Source organism: Numida meleagris, chromosome 6, assembly GCF_002078875.1.
Source record: "Numida meleagris isolate 19003 breed g44 Domestic line chromosome 6, NumMel1.0, whole genome shotgun sequence".
In the NCBI taxonomy this organism is placed as follows: domain Eukaryota; kingdom Metazoa; phylum Chordata; class Aves; order Galliformes; family Numididae; genus Numida; species Numida meleagris.
Window position 1 is genome coordinate 60,415,599 of NC_034414.1, and position 8,593 is coordinate 60,424,191.

The 8,593-nt window shown below is 50.8% G+C and overlaps 1 long non-coding RNA gene across 1 annotated transcript; it reads right to left on the reverse strand.

Annotated features, from left to right (window-relative positions):
- Positions 256–4,310, reverse strand: LOC110401527. Its single transcript, XR_002440408.1, has 2 exons — positions 3,937–4,310; positions 256–1,202 (listed from the first exon to the last, which is right to left on the reverse strand). It is a non-coding gene; the product is annotated as an uncharacterized LOC110401527 (long non-coding RNA).

Sequence of the window (8,593 nt, forward strand, 5' to 3'; positions counted from 1 at the left end):
GAGGTGGTGGCCTCAAGTAGTGCCAGGGGAGGGTCAGGCTGGATAACAGGAAACATTCCTTCTCCAAAAGAGCAGTCAGGCACTGGCACTGTGATTCTATGATCCAGGATCATGGGGTTCTACAGAAATATCATAAATCAGAATTACCCCATATGCTCGAAAGCAAAAATTCGCTGAGATGTTATTTTAGCAAGCAATTATTTTCAAAAGTAGCTTAAAATATCCTCAGCGCTCTTTCTTCCTGGGCTTACTTTCACACAGGTGAACTTTATTCTTTGATTAATAAATACACTTTGCTATGTGTACACAGCGAAAGTGGCATATTAAAAACGCCCGAATATTTGACTGCGGTTTAAACTTGTCACTCAACGACCTGATAATAAATGTCATAATTTATTCAACTTTCAGATTAAATCCCGGAGCAAATATTTCAGAAGAAGCTGCTGCTTTCTCAGTGTGTACAACTTTATTTGCTGGAGAATTTCAATAACAGAACCATGGCGCTTCTGCAAGGAACACTAAATCAAGGTTTTCCATTGGCAAGCCGATGAGGATGGGCTGATGTCCCGAATATCGGGTTATTTCCCGGTATTCTGTTTTTCTTGCTCTGAAGTTGTCTCTGCCTGCCCTCTCAAAAGCCGTTTTTACCGTGATGGGGTTTTATTTTTCTATCATTTCGCAGGTTATTTGCTGCGAATGAGAAAAGAACGAGTTCTAAAGAGATGTGATGGGCAGATGACGCACGCTTCTCCAGCTCGCTATTTTTCTTCTAGCCGATCGGCACTGCGTTCCTTCCTATGAAGCAAAGAAAGCGGTGCAGTAAGGACAGAACCCAGGAGCCCCTCCCTGAGGTTCCCCCCCCCTTCCCCCGGGCAGGAGGAGCCCCATGGCCGCACGCTGCCCTCCTGCCCGCAGCGCTGCCGTGCCGCTTGCGCTCCAGCTTAGGGGCAGGGAACGAAGATCCGCTGCAGCCAGCTGCAGAAATTAAATAAGGATCTCCTTCTACGTCAGAGCCGAGTTTTAAAGTGCTTCAGCAGCCCATGAACGGCGCGGGGTTGGCTTTGCTGACCCGTTGCTCGCCGGCTCCTTTCATCTGCTCGGGCTCACGTGTCGCAGATCAAGGAGGTAATTTCCTTTACAACAGCCCGGGCTGTGCAAGCCGCAATACGCCAGCAGTCATCTTAGTTTTCAGGATCAATGGACTACAAAGAGAAACGAAAGAGAGCAATTAATGCCGTTCCCCTGCCCCCCCGGCTCAGCCCGGCACGCAGCTGCCCCTGCTTCTCCCCGGTGCAAGGGCTGCAGGGCTGGAGGGGACTCTGGATCTGGATGAAGTGAAAAGAAATCGACAGAAAGAAAACTGCTCCTCATTCCCCCCTCTGAAACTTCTAAGAACTGTGCTCAAAGCCATCCAGCGTCATCTCGGCTGCTGTGTTGTTTGGGGGCTGTGTAACCCCCCCAGGGTGCCTCCTGTTTGCGGTCTGTGCATCACAGAGATAGAAAGGCTCCCTGTAACTCAAAAAGGAGGGAGGAAAAGACTCTTTCAGGCTTAAAACCTTGTGTTCTATTCCTCTGTGGCAGCACAGGCCGCCTTGGCAGTGCTTTTTCTCCCCTGGATTTAATATTCTGGACCTGCAGCCATTCTGCAGAGGGCGAGTATCACATACAGTGCATTTCCCATGCTGCATGCAGGGACCAGGCCAGGCTGCGAAGGCACATGTCACTTGTCAGCTGCTTGCTGTACCCATGCTGTTAGCTTTGTGTCCCAAGTTTCTCTGTGGCCTGCCAGGTGCCGGCGGCAGGCACAGCTGCTGAGCACAGCTGGAGCACAGCTGCCGAGCACAGCTGCAGAGCACAGCTGTGGAGTACAGCTGCAGAGCATATCTGTAGAGCACAGCTGGAGTACAGCCCAGCCCCAGGCTCGGAGCTGAGCTGTTCTGATCCCACTGCATGGATACGCTCTGGATGATGCCACAGCAGCAGAACCCTGGAGCGTCCCCATGTCACTGCTTGGGGCAGGCAGCGAGGCAGCAGGCACTGAGCAAAGCCCTGTTAACATCCCATGGCTGCTTTTCTTGCTGTGCTTGATGTTTGTGTGCTCCTTCTCTTCTGATGTTGCTTCTTTACACAAAATGCCATACTGTGCAGTATGAGAGCTTAAGAAAAGCCTCGTCCTCCTTCCACAGGAGTGGATTCAGAGCATCAGCTCACGACTCTTTTCAATACTAGAGAAATTTTCGCAGATATTTAATTTCTTCTGTCTTCAAATACCTTGTGCTTTTGTGCGTTTGTGGATTTAGAAGAGGGGCACTGCAAGGCAAGCATCCACCTGGCTGCAAGCACCAGCTGCGCTGCGCTGTGCTCTGTTGCACTGCACTGTCACTTCCCACAAACTTTTCCAAAGCGCAGAAAACCACTGGTTCACGGTTGCTTCAGCAGAGTATGGATCAAACTAATTGGGACACCAGCAAATAGAGGATGGATAATAAGTAGAAAGTGCTCATTATGGACCAAGAGCAGAGTGCCAGCCACCGCCTCCCTGCACAGCTGAAGCTGCGCTGCGTGGCACAGTGCACACTGAAACCTGCTTCTCTGGGAGCTGCAGAACATGTAGAGAGCAATGAGAAACGTTTTAAACAACTTATGACACTTCTGCTATTGCACGGCATGGAAAGCAGCCTGCTTAGTGAGGAGATATGGGTGGTTAAGGGAGAGATATTTCCATTTTAATATGCGCTCTTCTCAAGGTGGATTAATAGAGATTTTTTATAACGACCTAAATAGAACTTCAATTCTTTTGTGCCTGTAAGCACTTTGCATTTTTTATAATTCATCCAGGTTTGTTACGGGGAAGTTGGCTGAACCACAAAGCAAACACTGTGATGTGCTCACTTGTGACTTCACCACAAGCAGGGAGAGGTTTGTACGGTGTGAAGGAAGCAAACTGGAATAGGAGTAACACTTGATAAGAATTTCCTAAGTATTCTCCCGCTTATCTCTGCCGTTAGCTAATTTGAGACTGGCTGGTTGCCATGGTGATGTGGATGCCAGCAGCAGGATCGATGCTTGCAGGGATGCTTTGGATTGCAGGTCCTGGAGCAAACCATTGGCATCAGGAGCTTGCTCCTGATCAGCCCAGATTTCCTCCATCTACCAAATCTCATCCCTGGGGTCTCTCCTGGAGCTCATGTTTCCCACTCATGGAGCTACAGGTAAGTGCATCTGTTGTCTTAATGAAAGCATCACAAGCACAGGCATGATACCTTCTGGATTTTGTTTTTGAAATAAAAGAGGGGAGACTTAGTCTGTATATAAAGAAGTTTTTTACACTAAGGGCAGTGAGGCACTTTTCAGGCTGCCCAGAGAGGTGGGGGTGCTCCATCCCTGCAGACAGCCAATGTCAGGGGATGGGGCTGTGAGCACTGATGGAGCTGTGGGTGTCCCTGTGCACTGAGGGGAGTGGGACCAGATGGTCTTTAAGAGACCCTTCTCACTCAAACCATTCTGTGATCCTAAGAAATCAGAGAAACTGAGATTAGAAATCGGAAATCACTGCAGGTGATGAAGTATCAAGACATCTTTACAGGAGCTGTAGTGTTTGTCCGTTGCTGGAAATTAAAATGAAGATGGATGCAAAGCCCAGGAGAAAGCAACCTAGGTGCAGAGCAGCCTCAGCACCCAGAGCTGTATGCAGCACCCGGAGCAATGCACAGCACCTAGAGCAACATGCAGCACCCAGAGCTGTATGCACCACCCAGAGCAATGCACAACATTCAGAGCTGTGTGCAGCACCCAGAGCAATGCGTAGCACCCAGAGCAATGTGCAGCACCCAGAGCAATGCACAGCACTCAGAGCTGTGTGCAGCAGCCAGATGCCTCCCGCTGAGCTGCACAAGCAGGAGCTCTGTCCCAGACCAGACTCTGTGCTCTAATTACCTGCAATTATCACAGCAGCTTTTCACAGAATCAAAGGCTTCTCCTGATAAGTACATTTCTGTTGACAGCTTGGTTTCATTAGGCTGTGTTTCAGATGGGCTCCTTTTCAAGCAGCCCAGGAAGGTTTCGATATTCATGCTGGAGAGACACTGAGATAATGAAGTGGCGTGCTGACTCAGCTGATTCCTGCTCTCTGGCTTAATCCAGCTCACAGATGAATTACAGAGGGCCTTTGAAATGTCTCTCGGCCCTGCTAATTGATGTGCCTCTCAGTCAGCGCTGCGCTCCAGTTCCACTAATAAGCCTGGTATAGCCACGTTCCCATGCACAGAGCCAGGTAATCTGCCCTGCAGGTGCCATTGGCCTCCCCTGGCCCTGAAGCCACCCAGGAGTGCCTGGCTGTGGCTGTGCACTCAGCAAGTTTAGGCCAATGTGAACGTGGCCTCCATGTTGCACATGGAAGAGCATAGCGGGGGAACAAGAACCTGCTGGTGTTCTAGGTGAGTGCAGACCAGTCCCCCAACAGCCCCAGCCTGCTGCAGGCACTGGGGTTGGGTTAGGGTAGGTCAGGGTTAAGTTAGAGTAGAATAGGGCTCGGGGTAGGGCAGGTGAGGGTTAGGATTAGGGACAAGGTGAGGTTAGGTCAGGGCTACATTAGGGTTGGTTTAGGGTTAGGGTAGGCTAGGCTAGGTTAGGTTGCATTGAGTTAGGTTCAGGTTAGGGTCAGGTCAGGGTTAGGTTAGGTTTTCATGAAGCTGGCATCACCCTGGCACCAGTGCGTCTCCCAGTTGTGTTGTCCAACATGCAGCCTGAGCACCGCTTGGCCATCTGCCTCGGTGACGGATCCCTGCAATCAGCAGAGGCTCAGAACTGCTGTTTTACTATTTCCACCTACTTTGTAAAACAATAATCGAGTGCTGATGTATTCAGGCTTCACTTTATTTTCAAACTTTGCCTGGAAGTGGGAACCAAAACCCAAGCTGTCTTTGTGACAGGAATTATTCAGTGCAGCCAAGAACAGCACGCTGATGCCGTGTCCATCCTGAGCCATGGAGGTGGCTGTCCTTTCCCCAAGCATCCCTGACCCAAGGTGGGTCCTGAGCCCTCTGTGGTTGGGCCCTGGCACTGCCCGGAGCTGTGGGTGCCCCATTCCTGCAGGTGCCCAAGGCCATGGATGGGCCCTGGGCACCCTGAGCTGGGGGGCAGCCAGCCCATGGCAGAGGTTGGAACTATGGTCTTTAAGGTCTTCTCTGATCCAACCATAATTCTGTGATTTGGGGCTGGGGCTTGGTGCAAAGGCCATCCCCACCATCCGTGCCTGACTGCCTCCAGCAGGACACTGCTTCTTCCAACTGGACATCTTTGCATCACTTGAGAGCACCAGGAGATTACAAAATGTCCTTCCCTCTTCAAGGTTTTTTAATTAACATTTCTATTATCGGGCTTAATTAGCACATCTCTGGCTTCCATCTGCTTTTCTCTGTTACAGCCTGCTGAAGACACTTTGGTGTGGCATTATGCATCCTATCATCAGGAATAATAAATGAACATCATTGTGCTCGGATTGCACAGCTTGAGCTGAAGGACCAGGCCCTGGTGTCGAGAGGCGGCCACTCACCCCTTCAGCTGCTGATTTCTGGGTTAGAGCAGAGCTGTGATTGTTCCTGATACTGCAATTACACGTGCTGTGGGGATGAAGCCAAGGCTGCACTGGGAGCAGAGATGCTCAGCTGGCCTTGCAGTGCTCATCCAGACTCCTTCCATGTCCAGGGCGTATGGATCCCATCCATTTCTGAATGTTTTTACTAACAACACCCAGGGTTGCATTTCCATCCAGAAATCTGGAGCTCTCCCTCTGCAGCAGCACAGTGGGGCACAGAGCAACACACGCACTGAGACCTGCTCGCAGCTCTGACGGGAAACAGAAGCTGCAGTCTGATGGCTTCGGTCCTGGTGCTTCCTGTCAGGCTATGCAGGTAGCAGCCCTTGTTTCACATCCGCTGGTGACAAGCAGCTCCTGCACACCTGGGGCAGCCTCCTGCCCGCTCCTGCAGCTGCTCTGCTCTCACAGACCACACTGCCAGCTTTGCTCTGCCCTGGTGCCTTTGGCAGTCATAGCCCTTGCAGGCCTGGGGCTGCTCTCAGTGGTGGAGCCTCTGCTACAGAGTTCTGGGGAGTGTTAGTGGAGGTGGGAGCTGAAATTCTGATGCAGAGACAGCTTGAGCAAGCCCAAGCCCTGCATCTTTCTTAGGGCCAACTGCTCATTCCTTCTGGTGGAAGTTTCTTCCCGCTGAGTTCCCACATCACTTCTTCCAAAGTGCTCTGGGGATGTTGGTTGTTGCCCCTGATGCTTCCAGCAGGCAGCAGGAGGGCCGTGCTGATGCATGCCTGAGACCAGTGCACACATCCCTTTCCCCTCACATTGCAAGTGCTTCCCTGCTTTTGCTGCTGTAGGAATTTACGTTTACGTTCTCATAAAATCATAGAATCATAGAATCATTAAGGTTGGAAAAAACCTCCAAGATCATCTCTAAGTCTTCTAAGCCCAACCCCAGCCCATGCCACCATGCCCACTGACCACGTCCCTCAGCGCCACATCCCCCCAGTTCTGGGATACCCCCAGGGTCAGCAACTCCCCTACTCCCTGGGCAGCCCATGCCAGAGCCTGACTGCTCTTTGGAGAAGAAATGTTTCCTAATATCCAACCTGACTCTCCCCTGGCACTACTGAGGCCATCACCTCTTGTCCTATCTCTAGCTACCTGTTTGCAAATGTAGCCCTTCCTTTGCTGCACATGGATCTCTATGTTTGTATACATGCATACAAGTGAGTGTGCATGTATGTAAGTATAGAATTTAATGGTCTCAAAGTAAGGATTCTCTCATTTTCTGCAGGTTGCTGTTGGAGCACATTTGATACACCTGATTTAATTGAAGTCCTCTGCCACGCAGTGCTTGTTGCAGTCCTCTCTGTAGAGTGTAATCTCAGGATGTCTGTGCATGAGAAGCACTTCTGGGGTGCTGACTACTTCCCCTCTCTGTGTCCCCTCTGGTGGATCAGCTCTTCCAGTTCTGCCCATGGCTGATAGAGCTACTCTGTAAACCGCTTCTTCTTCTCCCACTCCAAATATTTTGCCACCAACTTTCCAAGAGTTAGGAGACTGTCTCCTGAGAATTATTTCTTTGTGTGCATCTTCAGCAGTTGCTTATCTTTTACGTAACTTGTCACCATGGTGGCAATAATCTACACAGATAAGCAGGTCTCTTCATTAGGAATCATCCTTCAAAGAAAACAAAGCAACGCCCGCAGAGGTGAGCTGGAACCAAAGCTACAGATGAAGGATTCCCATGGGCTGCCCAAACTCTGCAGTGAACCAAACCCACCCATCCTGTGCTCCTGATGGGTTTGCGGTTGCAAACACATCTGCTCTCTGCTACACAGAGCTGGGCAAAGGGCAGAGTTGGGTTTGTACCACGAGGTTGCACCTCAGCAAGTCAACCCATGTGCAATGCAGGCAAGGAGCGGGCAGTCAGCGCCCGGGGGTGCGGAGAGCTCAGGGGTTGGAGCTCTGGGAGCAGCGTGTCCTGCATGGAGCCCATGGGCAACCCCTGTCAGCTCTGCTCCAGCCCTTGCTCCCTGCATTTTCTCAGCCCTCTCTGGGCACGCTGCTGCCAGCACACGTGGTGGAAACAGCTCTTCTTGCAGCAATGAATGCACTCGGTGGCGATATCAAATATCCCGAACAAGCACGGCAAGGCACGCGCCTGCACACAAGATAAAGCTGAAGCAACAGCTGACAAAGATGAACACAACCCAGAAGATATTTCTTATTAAACAGTTGCCTGCCTGATTTGTTTCCTGCATTAGTGATGATGCATGGCTGCTATTCACATTAATAGGCAACCATAAAGTATTTTTGTCAGCCGAGTTTCACCTGGAGTTAAATAAAATATTACTGTTTATGACAGATTTAACTACAGGCTTCGACGTCCCAGCATCCTGTTGCTCCCCCATAGCAGACTGAACATATGTTTTTTTTAAACCGCCTCTAACATATTGCGCTGGCGACCACAGCGTTGCGATAGCGCGACTTTTTAGCTTGATTACACTACAAGATGAGCTTTTAAGCTTTTATGAGAGTGCCATAAACGTCAGCGGCGAGATGAAACACCCCAACAGAAAGCAAACGCTGGGCTTTGCGGAGTGTTATTAACGACCCGGCGCTGCCGTCAGCGTGCACAGCCCATGCTGGACAGAGCGGGGAGCACCGCTGTGTGGGGCTGCTGTGGGGCTGGCTCAGAGCAGTGGGGCTCTGCAAGGCATCATCCCAGGCCTGAGAACTGCTGGTGCCTGGGACACGGTTCCTGCACACAGAGCCAGCATCCAGGAGAACGGCATTGCTGCGTTCTGCTTTCCACACTGCTGCTGCTTTCTATCTATCTCAGAAAGATGCCCAACGGGCTGTGTCGATGGAAGCCCTGAGCTCCTCGTTCCCTCTCTCCCAGAGCCGATGCTGTTCTGCGTTTTGACTTCTCCGAGAGATCTGAATATGTCAAAAATGGCATTGATGAGCGGCTGCGAAATTTTGAAGCCCAGCGAAAATCGTGGTTAGCGCACTTCCAATTAACGTGCCTCCTACCATCTCATTTCAAGTGGA